This window comes from Gossypium hirsutum, chromosome A08 (assembly GCF_007990345.1).
Source record: "Gossypium hirsutum isolate 1008001.06 chromosome A08, Gossypium_hirsutum_v2.1, whole genome shotgun sequence".
Lineage (NCBI taxonomy): Eukaryota > Viridiplantae > Streptophyta > Magnoliopsida > Malvales > Malvaceae > Gossypium > Gossypium hirsutum.
The window spans coordinates 13974066-13994744 of NC_053431.1; the positions used below are offsets into that span (position 1 = coordinate 13974066).

At 35.0% G+C, this 20679-nt stretch overlaps 1 non-coding gene across 1 annotated transcript; it reads right to left on the reverse strand.

The window, feature by feature from the left end:
• Window positions 1–18213: 18213 nt before the first annotated feature.
• LOC121205190 (small nucleolar RNA R71) lies at window positions 18214–18320 on the reverse strand. The gene has a single exon (XR_005900275.1). It is a non-coding gene; the product is annotated as a small nucleolar RNA R71 (small nucleolar RNA).
• Window positions 18321–20679: the final 2359 nt, after the last annotated feature.

Genomic DNA, 20679 nt, shown 5'->3' on the forward strand with positions numbered 1-20679 from the left:
TCAGGAAGTTTCACTTCTCTCCCTCTCTCTTCTGATATCTTTACACATTAAGGACAATATACATCTTAAGTGTGGGGGGATATTTATATCATTAGCAGAAAACTCCCTGAATTTTGTCTTATTCTCAAATAATCTTCTCATATCATTATTAGAATGAATTTTGATTAATTTATGATTTTTATTGATATGTCTTAAATTAAAACATATGTATTTATGCATTGATTGTTAAACTTTAAGGAATTAGAGAATCAAGCATGATAAGTTGATTTTTTTGAGAATTAAAAATTTTTAGGTTGTTTCCCCAAGTTTAGGTATTATCTTGAGTTGAAATTCACAAGTTTAACATCAAAAAGCCATAATTTTTGTGAGATCTTGAGCATTTAGAGCATCTACTATTTCTTTCATTCTCACTTTTATTATTGCTTTGAGTGCGTCTATATTGATTTGTTATTCTAGAACTTGCTTGATTATGCATGTCAATACCACACCTTTGATTTGATATGTTAAGATGATAAAGGCACCTAGGTTTAACCCGCTCACTCCATAAAAGCCTACCTCCATAATTAACCCTTAGTGAACCCCCTTGAGCCTAACAAGCCATTAATTGATTTACTCTCAATATTAACCCATAACCCATTCTTGTTGAAATCCCCTAAATTAATTTAATCCCTATTTTTGTCGAGATTTGATTTGAATAAATTGCTTAGCTATGTTTTATTTTTGATAGCTAGCCTATCTTATTTGACTTGTTCCTAAAAAAAATACATACATTTATATTAGTAGCAATTCTTTGTTTTTGAGCGTAAATTTTTAATTCCATATCCTGAGAAGAAGCTCACTTGTATTCAATTGATGATTAATTATTTTTCTAGTTAGGTAATTTTTCAATTCAATCTCGATTCTAACTTCCTTTTTCAGCTTGTGACCACACCCTCTAACCAAAGCCACGTTACAACCCACTAAAGACCTTTTGATTGATGTATCATCTCAATTTATAGTGGTGGAGATTTGATTTTCACGCAAGCCTATGGTAATAACTTTTCATATTGACTAATGAGTGCTTCATTTTTTATACCTAGGTGAGCACAGGAGAATAAAAAGAACGAGAAATGAGATAAAAACGAAGAAAATGGGCCAACGTGGGAAATCAACACGGCCTGGACTTCCTTACACGAACAGACCACACGCTCATGTCGTGTTAACAGGCTCTAACACGACTTGGACTTCCTTACACGAGAAGATCATATGGTCGTGTCTATTTAACAGCCTTGAACACGGATTGAAGAAATAGCACACGGGCGTGTCCCTGTCGAGCCCAAGTTTAGTCCTATTTGGAAAAGGCCACTCTTGAGGGCTTTTAGGCATTCTAAAGCCTATTTAAACACACTAGAGGAGAATTAGTGGACACACACGGAGTAGAAGGCAAGGAATTACTCGAGGAAAGCCGATTGATCCATCTCGGAAGCTGGATTCACCTTCAAGACTGAAGATCTCCCTTCAATTCCCCTCAAGAGCTCTTGGGTTTTCTTTATGTTTTGTTATCATTATTCTTTTGAGATGTTTTCTTTCATAAATATGAACTAAACCCCCTAAATACCTAAGGGGAATGAAACTTAAGACTGATCTTGTTATTATTATCTGAATTGTATGATAAATATTTGACTTGTTCTTAATTATGAATTCTTAATTCTTGCTTTAATATTCCAGGATATTGATTCAAGTATTGATGTGCTTATTCAGAGGAGCAAAAGTCCCTGTCTAAGAGTAGATCTAACATAATTACGCGGAGTTGATTACACACCTAGAGATAGAGTGACATAATTTTGCCAGATTAGGGTGAAACCTAATAAGGGAATCCATAGATCGAGTTAATGCAACACTAGGGGTTTTAATTAGAAAGAGATTTCAATTAATCAACCTAGGGTTAGATGTTGTTAGTCTCAAGAGAGATAATAATATAACTTAGGGATTTCTACGGATCAATTCAAGTGAATAAATCGTCTGATTCAGAGTCAATAACAAGTGAAGTCTATGTGGATTTTTCCCTTAGGTATTGTCCAAATCATTCAGTTTTCCCAAAAGTTATTCCCCAATTTACTTCCTGTGCATTCTTAGTTTAGTAATTAGTTTAGACAAAACAAACCGCTTTATTTTTAGGCTAGATAATAAAAAGAAAGTTAATACTAGTACTTTTAGTTCCTTTGGGTTCGACATCCCAGTCTTACCATAAGCTATACTACTGTTCGATAAGGTGCACTTGCCTTTGTCATGATAATAGTTAGTTTTCGAGAACGGACATTCATAAATTATAAAACTTATCACGATTCACATCACATCAAAATGCACCTGCTCTTTTTATGGACTTGATTAATAGAATTTTTCGACCGTATTTGGACAAATTTGTGGTTATGTCTATCAACGACATTCTGATTTATTCTCGAGACGAGTTCGAGCATGCCGAGGACTTAAGAATTGTATTGTAGACTTTGAGAGATAAATAGTTGTTTCTTAAATTCAGTAAGAGTGAGTTTTGGCTCCGAGAAGTTGAATTTTTGGGACATATAGTTTCAGGTGATGGTATTCGAGTTTATCCAAGTAAGATTTCCACTATTGTCGATTAGAAACCGCTGAGAAATGTATCTAAAGTTAGAAGCTTTTTGGGCTTAGCCAGTTATTACCGAAAATTTTTCCAAGGATTCTCGATGATTGCTACTCCTATGACCAAGTTATTGCAAAAAGATGTTAAATTTGAATTGTCTGAAAAATTTCAGCAAAGTTTCGAGAAGTTGAAAGCATTATTGACTGAGGCACCGGTTTTAGTACAACATGAGCCGGGAAAGGAGTTTGTAATTTGTGGCGACGCGCCACTGAATGGATTAGTTTGTGCGTTGATGCAATAGGGCAAAGTGATAGCTTATGTCTTGAGACAATTGAAACCGCATGAGAAGAATTATCTGATGCATGATTTGGAATTAGCCGTCATTGTGTTTGCTTTAAAAATTTGGAGACATCATTTGTACGGTGAGAAATGTCATGTCTTTTCTGATCATAAGAGCTTAAAATACTTGATGACTCAGAAAGATTTGAACTTGCGACAACGGAGATGGCTCGAGTTATTGAAGGATTATGAGCTGGTAATTGATTACCACCATGGTAAGGCAAACGTAGTTGCAGATGCATTGAGTAGAAAGACTTTGTTTGCTTTGAGAGTGATGAATACACGGTTGACTTTGTTTGATAACGGTTCAATTCTAGCTGAGTTGAGAGCTAGACCATTATTTCTTCAGCAAATTTTTGAACCTCAGAAATGTGACAGTGATTTGCAAGCCAAAAGAGTTCATTGTGAATTAGGTAGTGACTCAGATTTTCATATCAGATCTGATGATTGTTTGATATTCTGAAGAAGAATTTGTGTACCGAAAAATGATGAACTTATTCAGAAAATTCTTCACAAAGCACATAATAGTTATTTATCTGTGCATCCGAGTAGTACAAAAATATATAATGATTTGAAAAAATTATATTGGTGGTCAAGTATGAAACAAGATCTTTTAAAATTTCTTTCCAAGTGTTTGATTTGTCAACAAGTGAAAGCCGAACACCAAGTGCCTTCGGGTTCACTTCAGCCAGTTATGGTACCCAAGTGGAAATGGGATAGGATTATGATGGATTTCGTAATAGGTTTGCCTTTGACTCCAAAAAAGAAAGATTTCGTATGGGTTGGGGTTGATAGACTGACGAAATCGGCTCATTTTATACCGGTGCGTACGGATTACTCACTTAATAAGTTAGCCGAATTGTACATTTTGGAGATTGTGAGATTGCACAGAGTGCCTATGTCTATTATTTCGGATAGAGATCCGAGGTTTTAGAAGAAGCTGCAAGAAGCTTTGGGTACGAAGTTGAACTTTAGTACCGCATTTCATCTGCAAACCGAAGATCAGTCTAAAAGAATGATTTAGGTACTTGACGATATGCTCCGATGTTGTGTTCTGGAATTCGAGGGTAGTTGGGAAAAATATCTACCGTTGGTTGAATTTGCTTATAACAACAGTTTTCAGTCGAGTATAAAGATGGCACCTTATGAGGCATTGTATGGCCACAAGTGCCGAACATCCTTGTATTGGATAAAGCTTAGTGAGAAATAGATTCACGGGGTTGAATTGGTCAGAGAAACCGAAGAAAAAGTAAAGGTAATACGTGATTGCTTGAGAGTAGCTTCATATCGACAAAAGTCGTATGTAGATTTGAAAAGAAAAGAGATTGAGTTTCAGGTTGGTCATAAAGTATTTGGCCGTAACGACAAGTTGAGTCCACGTTTCATTGGGCTGTATGAGGTTATTGAAAGAATAAGGCCAGTGGCATATCGGCTATCTTTACCGATAGAGTTGGAAAAGATTCATAATGTGTTTCATGTGTCAATGTTGTGTCATTATCGATTAGAACCCTCATATGTGATTTCTCTATTAGAGATTGAGATTCGACTGGATATGACGTATGGTGAAGAACTGATCAAGATATTTGCTCTAGAAGTCAAACAGTTGAGAAATTAGAGTATAGCCCTAGTGAAGGTGTTATGGCAACGACATGGGGTTTAAGAGGCTACATGGGAACCCGAGGAGGCTATGAGAAAATAGTACCCAAACCTATTTTCTGGTAAGATTTTTCGGGATGAAAATCATTAAAGGGGGAGAGTTGTAACAGCCTGATTTTAGGCCTAAACGGAACAATAGTTTCGGGACCACGAATTCGATGTTGTAAAACTTGTTTTTATTACATTTTCATGGTCTACAATTTTTTGGAATAATTCTGTGAAAATTTCGTTCGAAAATTTTTGACATCTGCACACTCAGTTTGGTCAAAAGGACTAAATTGTAAAAAGTGAAAAAGTTGAGTTCTACATGCTAGAGGTGTCTAATTGTTATGAAATTTTAAATTGAAGGTCCTTAGATGGTAATTGGAACATTTTACTTTAAGTTGGACAAAAATAGACATAAGGTAAGAGAGTTTTAGTGTATTGAGAAAAGGGCATTTTAGTCATTTGGTAATTCAATGAATTAAAAACCAAAAATCAAGCCAAAATTTAGTCCATCTTCTTCATGCTTGGCTGAAAATTTCAAGGAAGACATATCTAGGGTTTTGCCACTTTTCAAGATCGATTATCAAGAGAAACAAGGTTTGGACCTAGATCGGGAGAAAAACAAAGTATTTGACGATTAGGTCCATTTCCTACTATTTTTGTACTAAGTGTCATCAAGCCAGCTCAAGGATCAGAGATTGTCGGAGATCTAGTTACACTATCAACTTAATATTTTGGTACCAATGATTTCAATATTCTGAGTTATGGCATGTATAGGGACTTGGTCATTTTGTTATGTGTCATAATTGAATTAGCCTAATGTGTTGGCCTATATTGGTTGATAATTTATTTTGTAAGTGGCCATATGGTGTTGGCTAATATTGGTTTAAGTATATATATAAACATGCATGTGATGATGTTTTCATGGATGTAGAAGTTTGCATGATTGAAGTTGATAAGTACGTGATGTTTGTATGTGGTAAATGGTAGCATGTGAATGATGTGTGGGTGTCTTGATTGTGGCTGAATTTGTTGAACATAATTGCTTGGATTGGTGTTATGTTTTGTTGTGTAGGTGTGTGCATGGAAGGGTGACAAACTGGCTTGGTAAATAGCCTTATTTTTTTCCACATGGGTAGACACACGAGCATGTGTCTAGGCCGTGTGTGACACACGGCTTGCCCCATAAGCGTGTGTTCTGGCCGTGTGTCCCCTGCACCTTAATTGTTTCAAAACAGAATGCTCAGAATTGGGCACACGGGCAGAGACACGGGTGTGTGTCTTAGCCGTGTAGATGACACGGCCTCAGGCACGGGCGTGTGCTATTTTATGAAAAATTATAAAAATTAAATCGACTTCACCGTGTGACTTCAATTTATTCATAGGTGACAAATAGAGAGTTACACGGGTTAGGGAAACAAGCGTATGTGACCACACGGCCTGCCCACACGGGCGTGTGGCTCTTAAAACATGAAAAATTTTCTAAGTGTTGTGAAATTTTCCAAAGTTCTCGGTTTAGTCCCAAACTGCTTCCAATGCATGTTTTGGGCCTCATAGGCTCGTTTTAGGGACGATTTAAATGTAAATGAAAAGTTTTAAATTTGGATGGAAATTTACATCTCGGTTTTGTATGTTTGCTTATGTTTAAATCTGGTAATGCCTCGTACCCTGTTCCGGCGTCGAGTACGAGTAAGGGGTGTTACAACATATACTTCCATTTCAAATCATACAAATCATATATATCATTATTCATTTCTATATTGAATATATTGATTTGCTTATTACCATATCAGCCCTCCAAGCTCGTATAAACCGTTTTGCATGGTATTTCACATGCATTCCATAATCGTATTTTGCATGTAACACTTGTAATATCAAATCATATCAAAACAAGGCACATAATGTTACAACATAGTGAGCATAAGAAACATAGGTATTCATTTGTGTCAATATTAGAAACATAACCAAATATCATCAAATTGTACCAATTCATATAAGATCATTACAATCTCACATACATTCACTAGGATACTAGTCCACGTCAACACAATTATAACCACCTACCTTTATAGCTTATGAAATTCGAATCATTTTCATTTACCAATTTCATGATTCAATTTTATAATTTAGACCAATGAAACCCTAGTTAAAATGGACTTGGATACGCGAGTGAACTACACCACATCAAAATAGCTCATATAAGCAAAACTACACCAAACCAAGCACTAAAGCTAAGCCCATAGGCGACAAATGCATATAAATATGCAAATACACCCTCCGCCACACCAAGCTCTTTAAAAAGACAATGAATACTCGATGATTCACAAAAAATGTTGGATCTCGAGTGGCATAACATGATCTCCACATCGCTAACAAACCCGTACATAATGTGCATGTAACACCCGTTAACCCTTATCCGTCGCCGGAACAGGGTTACGAGGCATTACCAGACAGTTAAAAACAAAAACAGGAAATCACATATATGTTTAACATATACATTATAATCTAATCACAATGTTCCTTTAATGAGCTCTCAAGGCCCAAAACACGTGTTCGGAACTAATCGGGACTTAACCAAAAACTTAGACAATTTTTCACGAAATTTCAAAATTTTTCCTAGGTGCAAGGCTCACAAGCCTATGTGGTTCAAGGACACGCCCGTGTGACCTTAAACACGCTCATGCTTCAGACTGTGTCCTACCCTGTGTAACTCTCTAACTTAGGCCACACGCTCGTGTGTAAAGCCCGTGTGCCTAACACGGTCGAGACACATGCCATGTCTCTACCCGTATACAATTTCCTGAGCACTCTATTTTGCATTTTTAAGGTACAAGGGACACACAGCCTATCCACACGCCCATGTGTAAGCCATGTGTCTCACACGGTCTGGCCACACGCCTGTGTGCCAGGCCATGTGGACTCAAAATGAGCCATTTTATGTCAAGTATACCAACCCTACAAATTTTACACGACAAGCAATTCAATACCCAATTTTTCAACCAATTCAAAATACATTCAAATACCTGATAAAGCTAATGACTTAAACAATGTATTCACATAGTTATTTCTTAAATTTAAATCAAAACAATCCAATATAACATCATTTAAGCCAATTCAATCTTTATACCAAAATATACCATTTATAATTTCAACAAAACTCATAAACTTAGACATAAAACCAGCTAGTATCATTTGTATCATTATATACAACTATTTCTCCACATGACTTACATATAACAACCTAGGTACATACCATTTACCAAAAAGAAAATGTACTTCACCACTTGAGTTCAGAATTGGTTCTAGATGCTGATTCAACGTGTGAACTTTAACCTAACCTGCGCATGGAAACAAACTGTACACTGAGTATAACACTCAATGGTATTTCTATAATCCAAATAAATTTATAATATTTAAACATATAATTACACAAAACAAAAACTATTCAACAACAATCAAATTTCATAATTATAGTTTTCAATACACTTCCAATTATCATATCTTTTTTTTCAATCATTTATTTGTTATTTAATAGCAATTCACAATAAGATATTCAATGTGATTTCAATATCAATATCCATTTCATGAACCCATGGTTCATACAATTCCATGCATTTCAATTACATATTCCATTTCAATACTCATTCCAATTCATAATCAATGTCTTTCAATATCAATCAATTGATTAATTCATTCACAAACCCCTATTAACGCAACTCGGACTCGGACGGATACACGGATCCAACCAGAACACACCAGTACAGTACTGAGTGCCTCATCAGCTATGCCAAAGTATAAATAATACGGTACTCAGTACCTCATCGAAATTATCCGAAGTAACAATACGACACACATGGTGCCTCATCGACTCAAGGTCGAAGAATCGCTTACTCAATCAATCCTATGGCATGCCAATTATATCCGACTTAGCCCGAAATTGTTAATAGGGTTTTCAATTCACATTTCAATTTCCCAATGATATCAGTTTCAATTGATTCCAATTCAACACACATTTCAATCATTCTCATGTTTCACAAGACAATTCAATTCAATATCAATATAATAGCAAATAATACACAATTAATTCAATTTCACTTACCTTACCTATTAAATGACAAATACAATAAATAATTATCAAATTTGGATTATAGAAATACAAATCGTATTTTTCTGAGTCACTCCTCGTTAATTTTCTCTTTCCCCTTCTTAGCCGATGTCTCCAGCACAACGTTAGCTACGGAAATTAAAACAATTAAAATTTATCAATACATTACAATTTCATATTAAATATTTCAATTTATACAAACTTTTACCTAAATTCCAATTTAGTCCTAAAATTTAACTAACTTCTTTTCTTACAAAACCAATTCCATATCTCAATTTAATTTCCACTTTAATCAAATTTTGTACTTGCTCGATTTAGACCCTATTTCGAATGGTGGTTTTGGGATCACGAATTCGAGTCAGAAAAATATTTTAAAATTATTTTCTATGTTTATTATGTGTCAATTTATATCTGTGAAATTTTTGTGATTGAATTTTGTCGTTTGAGTGCCCGATTTAATAAAAAGGGCTTAATCGCGTAAAATGAAAATTTGATAGTTAAATGTGAAAGGGGCAGAATTGATGCTGTCTTTATAGCATGAGGTATTTAAGTTTAAATGATACCATAAATATATAGGATGGACAGATGTAACTTTATGTTATAATGGTTTTATATTTTAAGTTAAAGGTTAAAAATGTAATGTGTGTAATAATATATGTTATAATAAAACATTAAAAATTAAAAGGCATTGTTCATATTTTCTCTCATGACCGGACAACAAAAAAAAAGAACAAAAGCTTAGGGTATTCAGCCATTAGCAAGCTTGATTCAAGGTGAGTTTTAGCTTGATTTTTTATATTTTTCACGTTTTTGAGATTGTTGCAGTTAATGTACAAAGCCCATGCTTGAATTTTTTATTTTGATGAATATTTTGAGTTATGCCATTGATGAATATTTGAGCTTTGTGATGTTAGTTGATGAAATATGAAAGATATGTTTTGGATTAACATGTTTTGCATTGGAATTTTTGATGATTTTGAGTAATTAGGACTAAATTGCAAAAATAATAAATTGAGGGACTAAAATGTGAAATAAATGAAATGTATGGACTTGTATGAACACAAGGAACATTTGGCCTAAGCATGGTGTGTGCAAATTTTGCATGTTTTGTGTTTTGTGTAATTTGGACTAAATTGTAAAAAGTGTGAAATGTCAAGGGTAAAATGGTAATTTGCCCATTTTTGTACAAAAATGAGTGAAAATATGTTTGAATGAGTTTAATTTGAATATCTTTAGATCAAGAACCAAAGAAATCGAATTTGGATCGGGGGAAAACCAAAGTTGTCGATTAGCTGTCTTGTTCCGATTCTCGTTGTCCGAGGTAAGTTTATAAGCAAATAAATGCTGTAAATTTTGAATATATGTGAATGTAAAATGCTGATTTAAATTTTATGAGCTTGTATATATGATAGCCGAATGTGTATTTACTTGGGAACTATGTGTACAAGTTCGATTCGATCGAGTTACGACGTCCGAAAGCCCCGTACAAACCTTAGGAATAGCTAGGATACATATGTCATGACATAGGATTTCTTATATGTGTTCTCGTGTAAGACCACATCTGGGACATTGGCATCGATATGTGATTACGTGTAAGACCATGTCTGGGACATCGACATCGTATTTGATTCATGTAAAACCCTATCTAGGACAGTGGCATCGATATGTAATAGCATGTAACACCACGTCTGGGACATTGGCATTGTACGATATGTGTGATTATCCGAGTATCCTATTCAATTCCGAATGGTTCAACAGGCAATGATAAGTTGTGATTGAATGTGTAAAACGAGCTAAAATGATCAAGTATGAGTTAGTTGATTACCTATTTGAAAATAAGATAAGTTGGCTATTTGATATGTGATGCAAATTATACAAGTTACTAATGTAAACATATATACATTTGTGTAGTATATTCGGCTATATGCTATGAATATGTATGTGATGTTATTTTTTGATTCATGAGTATATATATATGAGTGTAATTGTACTTGGTTATATAATGAAATTTTTGGCTTTGAAATTGAAAAATACTTTGTTAATATATATATACATTCGGCCATGAATAAGTTTATATGTGAAAGTATATGTTACACATGTAATTGTAAGTTTGAGATTTAATGTGATTATAATAGTATAATTTAGTTTGGTTAAAATGAGTTGATTATGTAACAGGCTGATTTTGGGCCTAGTCGGAACAGTGGTTTCGAGACCATTAATATGAGGTCAAAAAAAGAATTTTATTATTATTTTAATATTTTAACATGTTTATATTAGTGCATGAAAAATTTGGTGAAGTAATTTTAGCGTTTATGAGCTTAATTACGAAAAAGGACTAAATCGCATAAAGTGCAAAAGTCCTATTTTGATAGCTAAAGGTGTCAAATAGCTAGAGAACCTAAATTTGAGGTCTTTAAAGGGCAATTAGACCCTTTAGAATAGCATGGTCGGCCATAGGAGACAAAGGTGGTCAAAAGTCAAAATTTGGTGAAATTAAGTGTTGAAATTGAATAAAATAAAACAAATAGTAAAAGTTGTCTTTTTTTTTCATCTCTCTCTTTCTTCTCGATTTATCTCCAAGAAAATGGCCATGGAAGCTTGAAAATTTTTAGCAATTAAAAGCCTTTGCAAGTAAGTGATTTGAGGGTTTTTCTTGAATATTTTTGTACTTTTGAGGTCCGTGTAGCATGAGCTTTCTAATAAAGGGACTATTTTGCAAAATGGTTGAAAGTATAGGGTCTTTCCATGATAGTAGACATGTTTATTTCTGAAATTTTATGGAAGAATATGAGTTATAGTTCTGAAATAAACAACTTTTGTGAAGTAGTTTTCATGGAAACCCTAACTAAGGACCATTTTGCATAAGTTGTAAAATAAGTGATAAATGTGTGAAATAATGAGAATTGTAGGCTGCCTCTAGCATGAAAACTATTCGGCTAGCCTTGGTTAATGAGAAAGTGTGATAAACATCAATTTTCGGGTCTAAGGGTAAAATGGTCATTTTGCAAGAGTCTAGGGGCAAAATGGTCATTTTACCCAATTTTAAATTTTTGAGTACCTAGATTGATAGAGTGATTAAATTTGTTAATTTTTATCATTATAGATCAAGAATTACAAAATCTGGGCCTAAACCGGGGAAAAGCAAAGCTAGCGGATTAAGACTGACTCGTCGCCTACATTTTGATTACTAAGGTAAGTTGTATGTTAATAATGCAACTATATCTTTATTATCTGCAATTGAATTGATATGGCATAAATTGTTTTAATTTTGAATATGAGAATACATGTTGAAGGATTAGTATAGTAGAGACTTTCATTGAACATTTGGAATAAACTTGGATATTGATACCTTGATATTGGGTGATTGTGTGCTAGTGTAAAACATGTCTGGGACATGCATCGGCCACAATATGAGAGCCAGTGTAAGACATGTCTGGGACATGCATCGGCGTCGAGATATTTAAGCTAGTGTAAGCCATGTCTGGGACATGCATCAGCATTGAGACAGGAGCTAGTGTAAGACATGTCTGGGACATGCATCAGCCTCGCGATAGACAAGCTAATGTAAGACCTATCTGGGACATGGCGTCAGCTTGTCGTGTGTCAGTGTAAGACCTATCTGAGACATGGCATCGACACTGATAGATGAGAGCCAGTGTAAGACCATGTCTGGGACATGGCGTCGGCATCCTAACCCATGTTAGGGCTATTGAGTATCCGGTAGAATTCCAAATGGTTCAACAAAAAAGTTTATGATTTATATCAAAAAGAGAAGAGTTATGACCATGTGATAAGTGGTACAGGTACCTAATTGAAATGTATGAGATATGAGTTCAATGTATGCAATACAAGTTGTAATGGATGGTGACGAGTAAGTTGTATTTACGTCTACTTATGGTATTCATTAATAACCTATGAAAGATTATGAGCATATTGCCTTATGATAAGTAGTTGTTGTTTATTTTCATGCAACTTACTAAGCTTTATGTTTACACTATTTCTTTCCATTTTCTTATAGTGTCGCCTAAATAGCTCGATGACCAATGGACGTTGGAGCCAACGATCACACTATCAGCCGAAGCACTTGGTATAGTTAGATTACTTGTTTTGAGTATGGCATGTATAGGGCTTAGGCTTTAATGTTTTGTGTCATTGAGAATTGGCCAAATGTGTTGGCTTGGGTTAAAATCCTTTATTTTGCATAAAACCTTGAATGAGGGCTAATATTCATTTTGTTATATATACATAAAAGATGTTATTTTCATGGATGAGTATATTACATATGTGAAATGTTGTCTAATGTGGCTATTTTAGTTATGTGGATCATTCTTGTATTGGTGTTGATTGATTTTGTGTAGGTTATGAGAGTAAGGGTGATAAAGAGGCTTGGTAGATAGCCTTATTTTGCCCACGCCCATGTGTCTAGGCCGTGTGTGACACACAGTATGCCCCACAGGTGTGCGATCCGACCGTGTGTCCTCTGCAGGTAAAATTTGCAAGTCAGTATGCATGGTAGTAAACACACAGGCAAACACACGGTCGTATGGCTCAGCCGTGTGAAGGACACGGCCTAACACACGGGCGTGTGACTTGGCCGTGTGACCCTTAAGAATTGCTTACGTCAAAAATAGAATGTCCAGGTTTTTGCGCAGGGGAGTGTCATGGCCGTGTGAAAACCCTTGTAGGTTCAAAATTGAAATTAATTCCACATGGGTAAAGGACACAAGCGTGTCGCTGTATGCTTAGGCTGTGTGAGCCACACGAGCCAATAGCACGACCATGTCGAATTGGTCACACGGGCGTGTTGCCCCTCCCACACGTGCATGTGCCCCTATGTCTAGTGTTATTTTTCAAAGTTTGTTGAAGGACCCCAATTGGTCCCGATTGGTTTTTAAATGAATGTTTGGAGTCTTGTAGGCCATATTGAAGAAGTTTAGACAAAGTTTTAAATTTGACCAGGTCTTGATGATTCAGAAACGTAGGAATGCATGTGTTCAAGGTAGGTAACGCCTCGTATTCCGTCCTAGCGTAGGGTACGGGTGTAGGGTGTTACAAATTATGTCATTGATTTGTTTATTTGCTTATGACTTACTAAGCTATGATAGCTTACTGTGTGTGTCTATGTTTACCTCTGTTTTATAGATTTTGGAGATTTGTTACAAGCTCGGGGATCGTCAGCAAAGTCCATCACACTATCGACCACTTTTGGTATTTTATAAGTTTAAACTTGAACCTATGGCATGTATAAGCTAGGATATATATGGTTAAGCTTGAAGTTGTATATATATTAAGCCATGCGAAAATGGCTAATATGCTATGAGAGTATATAAAACTTTAGTCAAGTTTATATGTGTTATATGTATTGATGATGGTTGGTGAATTTGGATGTGGTTTGATTAAATCGGCCATGGTATGTACATAAGTATGAATTATGCTTGTTATGTTACTTTTGATTTATGATTCGGCATTTGTATATATATATGTTATAGTGCTTGGTCATGTGTTTCGATAATAGGGTAAATGATGGATGCTTCTTGAGTTATAATATGTAATATATTAGTTAAGTAAAATGCATGTCATATATATGTGGTGTACTTGGTATATGCTTACGGTTTAAAGTAATGATATGTATGGCTCATATCATTTATTATGGTAAGCTTGTCAATTGATATGTTTTGTTTTAGTTGAACTTTATGATTTAGCTTAAACGAGGTAAACATAGTTGATGGACATATATATATATATATATTTCGGTTGTGGTTTAATGTTGGCATATTAGCAATGTATGATATGTATTATGAATAGTTCAAGTTAACAAGCTTAATATAAAGTATATATATTTGTGATGTTGTTATATGATTTGGTAAAGGGGTAATGATAAGCAAATTGTATATTCGACTGTGTTACTAAAATATTTTAGAAGTGTTTTTATGGCATATTTAATGTGATGGATTAGTATGATTCTTGTGTAAATATGTTTGATGATTGAAATTATGACCATTTGTATAGTAAAAAGAAATGTTAAGTTAATGCTTGTAATCGGTTAGTCATAAATAAAATAAGTGTATTTACCAACGGTATGAACATGTGTACTTGGTTATGTAAATGTTAATTATGTATGATAATTATCATGCGAATGGAATGTACAATGGGTTGTATTATGTACTCATTTAATCGTTCATAGTAGTATTCTAAAATGTGTATTATATATATATTGCATTAAAGTTATGTTCGGCCATATAGTAATGATATTAAGGTTGCATATGTGTTTGGACATTAATTGGTGTGTAATGGAATGTTTGGTTTTTAACATGCGCAAATGTAGAGTTCTTTAAACGATATGTTTGATATTTATTAAATTAAATAGATATATTAGCATGTATTTGATATATGTGTCTAAGTGACTTAAAGTATGCGCATGGAATTTGTTATGTAGTATCATATGTTATAATTCAATTATTTGAATGTTATAAAGGAAATGTACATATGATTTGTATAATTGAGTTTGTATTAACTTAAACATGAATAGTAACGTTTGATTCTCTTAAGCTGTGTATGGTTCGGTAATGCATCCTAACCCTAATCTGGTGACGAATACGAGTTAGGGGTGTTACAAATTTCAACACCCTAATTTCACCATAAAACTCAAATTTCAAATTTCTTTCAATTTAGTCCCTACTATTTAAAACTTATGATTTGTTTTACAATTCAATTCTTTTCTCAATTCTAACTTAAAATTCTATCAATTCAAACCCTAATTATTCAATTAATTCAATATAAACCACATCTAAAAATCAACTAACTTTCAAATTTTCCACATAAATCAAGTAGTATTTTGTTCTAGAATTCCAAAAACAACAAAATTACAAGAACATGGACTAAATTGACTTACCACTTAAGCTTGAAACCTCAAAACCCTAATTTCTCCTTTTTTTTCTTTCCCTTTTTCTTTCTTTCTTTCCTTCCTCTGTTTTGTTTTTGCTATTCTATTTCTTTTGTTTCTTTTTATATTTTATTATATAAATATATAACTTAATAATTATTATTTCTTAATTAATAAGTAAAAACATATATGTATTACAAATGTATGTATAATATTTATTACACGTGTATTTTATTTTTACCACACAATTGTCATGATTTGGTTTATTTATTTATTTAGTCTTTCATTTCTTGATTCTATAATTAAGCTTTCACACTTAATTCCATTTAATCCTTATACCTACTTAACCTTAATTCAAACTAATTCACCTAATTAAAATCTAATTAACCACAAAACTAACTTCGTAAATATTTTTAATAAATATTTACAACTTCGTTTTATGAAAACGGTGACACGAAAATTCACTTTTTCGATAACCATAAATTTCAAGTCGTTACAATTCTCCCCCTTAATAAATTTCGTCCTCAAAATTTACCTGAAAAGAGGTAGGGGTACTGAGATCTCATAATTTCTTCCGGTTCCCAAGTCGCTTCTTCAACACTATGACTTTGCCATATGATAAACTGTAATTTATACATATTTTTACCCCATGTTTAATGCATTTTATGGATGATCTCCCAGTAGAATTGGTGAATTCGATGCTCCTAATGTTTTAATTTCATGTTTTATACTTAGGAGAGCATAGGAGAGCGAAAGGAACGAGAAACAGGCCAAAAACAGAGAAAATGGGCCAAAGTACGAAATCAACACAGCCTGCACCTCCTCACACGGGCAGACCACACGGCCATGTCAATTTGGTAGGCTAGAGCACGGCTTGAAGTAATCGCACACGGGCGTGTCCTTGCCGAGCCCAAGTTGAGTCCAATTCAGAAAAAGCTAATTTTGAGGGCTCTTAGGCATTCCAAAACCTATAAATACACCCTAGAGGAGGAAGAAAATGGGGCACTGAGAGGAAGGAAGGAATTACTCGAAGAAAGCCGATTGTTCCATCTCAGAAGCCGGATTCATCATCAAGACTGAAGATCTCTCCTCAATTTCCCTTCAGGAGTTTTGGGTTTTCTTTATGTTTTGTATTCGTTATTCTTCTGAGATGTTTTTCTTTTTAGTTATGAACTAAATCCCCTAAATACCTAAGAGGGATGAAAACTAAGACGAATCTTGTTATTATTTTCTGAATTGTATGATAAATATTTAACTTGTTCTTAATTATGTGTTCTTAATTCTTGTTTTGATATCCAAGGATACTAATTCAAGATAAGTTCTTATTCAAAGGAGGAATAGACCCTATCTAAGAGTACATTTGTCATAATTAAGAGGATTTGATTGCGCGCCTAGACATAGGGTGATAAGATTTTGCCGGATTAGGGTGAAACCTAATAAAGGGATCCATAGATCGAGTTAATGCAACCCTAGGGTGTTAATTAGAGAAAAGTCTCAATTATTCAATCTAGGGATTAGACGTTATTAGTCTTGAATAGGGATAATAACATAACTTAAGGATCTCTACGGAACAAGTTGAATGAATAAATCGTCCGATTCGGAGCCAGAATAACAAGTAAAGTCTAGGTGGATTTTTCCTTAGGTATTGTCTTAATTCAATCGTTTTCCAAAAGTAATTCCCCAATTCCATTCTCTGTGAATTCTTAGATTAGTTAATTAGTTAGTTAAAACAAAACCTCTTTATTCTTAGGCTAGATAATAAAAAGACGGTCATTACTAGTACTTTTAGTTCCTTTGGGTTCGACAATTCGGTCTTGCTAAAACTATACTACTGTTCTATAGGTACACTTGCCTACATCGCGATAATAGTTAGTTTCAAGAACGATTAATTATAAAGATTTAAAACCTATCATGAAATCACGCGATCAAGTTTTTGGTGCCGTTGCCAAGGAACTAAGATATTAGGAACGCTCAATTTTTATTATTTTAGCCATTTATTTTTCTTGCAATTTAATTTTATTTTTTATTATTTATTAATTTACTTTTTCTTTCTCTTGGCAGGTTTTTATAGTTTATGACTAAAAAAACCCGTCAGGACCACTACTTTTTGATGAAGAAATCAATCACACAGTTCGTAGAAACCAAATAGAAATAAGGTGAAGCTTAAGATACACAGAGAACGAGCAAGAGGACGATACTCAACCCTCAACCGAAGAGATGGCTGAAAACCAAGACAATCAGCTACCTCATATAATTGCGGTTAATCAAAATCCTACTCCACGCACTATGTATGATTATGTTAAACCTTCTTTAACATGAACTGAATCAAGCATAGTTAGACCTACTGTAGTTGCAAATACTTTCAAACTGAAACCTAACACAATTCAAATGATACAACATTTTGTTCAGTTTGATGGTTTGCAGGATGAGGATCCCAACACTCATGTAGCAAACTTTTTGGAACTATGTAATACATTTAAAATTAATGATGTTTCTGATGATGCCATTCATCTTCAGTTATTCCCTTTTTCGTTGAAGAACAAAGCTGGACAGTGTTTGAACTCGTTACCATGAGGGTCAATTACAACTTGGAAACAAATGACCGAAAAATTTTTACTAAAATATTTTCCGCCGGCTAAAACGGTTAAATTATGTAATGATATCTCTTCATTTGTGCAGATGGACTTAGAAACTCTTTACGATGCATGGGAAAGATACAAGGACTTACTGAGAAGGTGCCCTCACCATGGGTTACCGCTTTGGCTTCAGGTTCAAACATTCCATAATGGCCTGAATCCTTCGACTTGACAAATGGTTGACGCAGCTGCTGGTAGAACCATCAATAATAAAACACCTGAAGATGCTCATGAATTTATAGAGGAGATGTCACTGAATAACAATCAGTTGCAAGTCATGAGGACAAAACCAACTAAAACAGCAGGCGTTTATAACGTCGATTCGGTTACTATGTTGTCAAACCAGGTACATCCAGTAATGAGGTGCGAGACGAATGGAGGAGGAGCATGCACAGAGTATCAACCCTTCAACCCTAGCATCGAGGAGGAATAAGTCCAATATATGGGTAACAATAACTCTCGATCCCAATTTAACCCATATAGTAACACTTATAATGCAGGTTGGAGGAACCATCCCAATTTCTCGTGGGGCGGTCAAGGACATCAAAAACCACAACATCCTCCGGGTTTTCAACAACCACCCTATCAACAGGAAAAGAAGCCGAACCTTAAAGAGATGCTCACAAAGTTTATCTTGGTGTCAGAAACCCGTTTCTAGAACACCGAGACAGCACTTAAAAATCAACAAGCGTCAATCTAAGGGCTCGAAACTCAGATAGACCAGCTTTCTAAACGAATCTCCGAACGACCACAAGGTAACTTGCAAAGTAATACTGAACCCAACCCAAGGGAACAGCTCAACGCAATTAATATTCAAGATAAAGAAGGAGTCGTTGAGCCTGAGCCAGAACCGAGGCAAGACACTGTGGTAAGCAAAGGTCAATATGAGGTAGGTCATAATAAAAACAAATCAGTGAATGTCGAATATAAACCTCATGTGCCATACCCCAACATGACAAGGAAAGACCGCTCAGATGAAAAATTTGGTAAATTCCTTAAACTTTTAAAAATATTACATATTAACTTACCGTTTATAAAAAGCCCTATCGCAGATGCCAAACGCAATGAAATTTTTAAAGGAGCTTTTAGCAAATAAGTAGAAGTTGGACGAGGTGTCGCATATGGAGCTAAACGCAGTTTGCTCAGCTATTCTCCAAAATAAACTACCCAACAAACTAAAAGATCCAGGGAGTTTTATGATTCCTTGCTTAATTGGTAGTTTAGATGTTAATAATGCATTAGTTGATTTACGGGCTAGTATCAATGTCATGCCTTTCAAAATGTTTAAGCAACTAGGTCTTGGGAAACCTAAACAAACTAGGATGAGCATTCAATTAGTAGATAAAACTATAAGATTTCCTAGGGGTATTATTGAAGATGTACTAGTTAAAATAGATAAATTTATATTTCCCGTTGACTTCATTGTTCTAGACATAGAAGAGGACAGCAACACTCCTTTAATTCTAGGAAGGCCCTTTTTAGCAACTGCTAAAACGATTATTGATGATGGCACAGGTGAACTCACACTCCGTGTGGGAGACAAAACAATCACTCTTCAAGCTCGCAATTCTGGCAACACATCAAAAACTAAAGGTGATCGTTTAACCCATTCTACTAAAACTGACAATATGGTACAACCTACTTTGTAGGAAATGAGTCTGAAAGAAGCACATGATTCATTCTCAAGCAATAGTAGAGGACCTGTTCATGAAGATCGAAGGTTACAAATCGAGGAGCTAGATGAATGGCAGACGCATAAACCGAGAACACACGATAGACCAAAACTACGCCAGGACGAGCTCAATACCTTTCCAAATCAACTTAAGGTTGGAGATAGAGTCTTATTAGATGCCGCAGATCCCCACATCGTCACTACCACACCGAATAAAGAAATCTCTCTTACGGTACTCATCATTTTCCCATTCGGTACAGCCGAGGTGAGTTATCCCAAGTACGGCACTTTTAAGATAAACAACACCCGTTTAAAACCTTATTTTGATGAGATTGATATTAGGAATGAGGAGTATAAACTCCTCAAACCACCATGATCATTCAACGGAGGGGTAAGTTGAGCTTAGACTATAAATAAGCGCTTCTTGGGAGGCAACCCGAGCACTAACTGTATTAACTTCTTTAAAATTTAGTCTTCAACACCTAACTTACTAACGGAGCTCTTGAATATAGGTTTTCCACAGAGACACGGCCAAGTGCTTAGGGCCGTATGAAAATAGGGCAACGATTTTCCCAAACACGGGCTATGATAAAACACCACGGCCGTACGACATGGCCATGGTCAAACCTACCAAAACAACACGGGCGTGTGACACGCCCGTGTGGAAGAACCAGGGGTGAACCTGTTAAAATAGGACGGGCGTGTGACACGCCCGTGTCTAGCACCCATGGCTGAACCTGTTAGATTGACACGGGCGTGGATCTACATACACGGGCGTGGGAGAAGCGAACAACGCCATACACA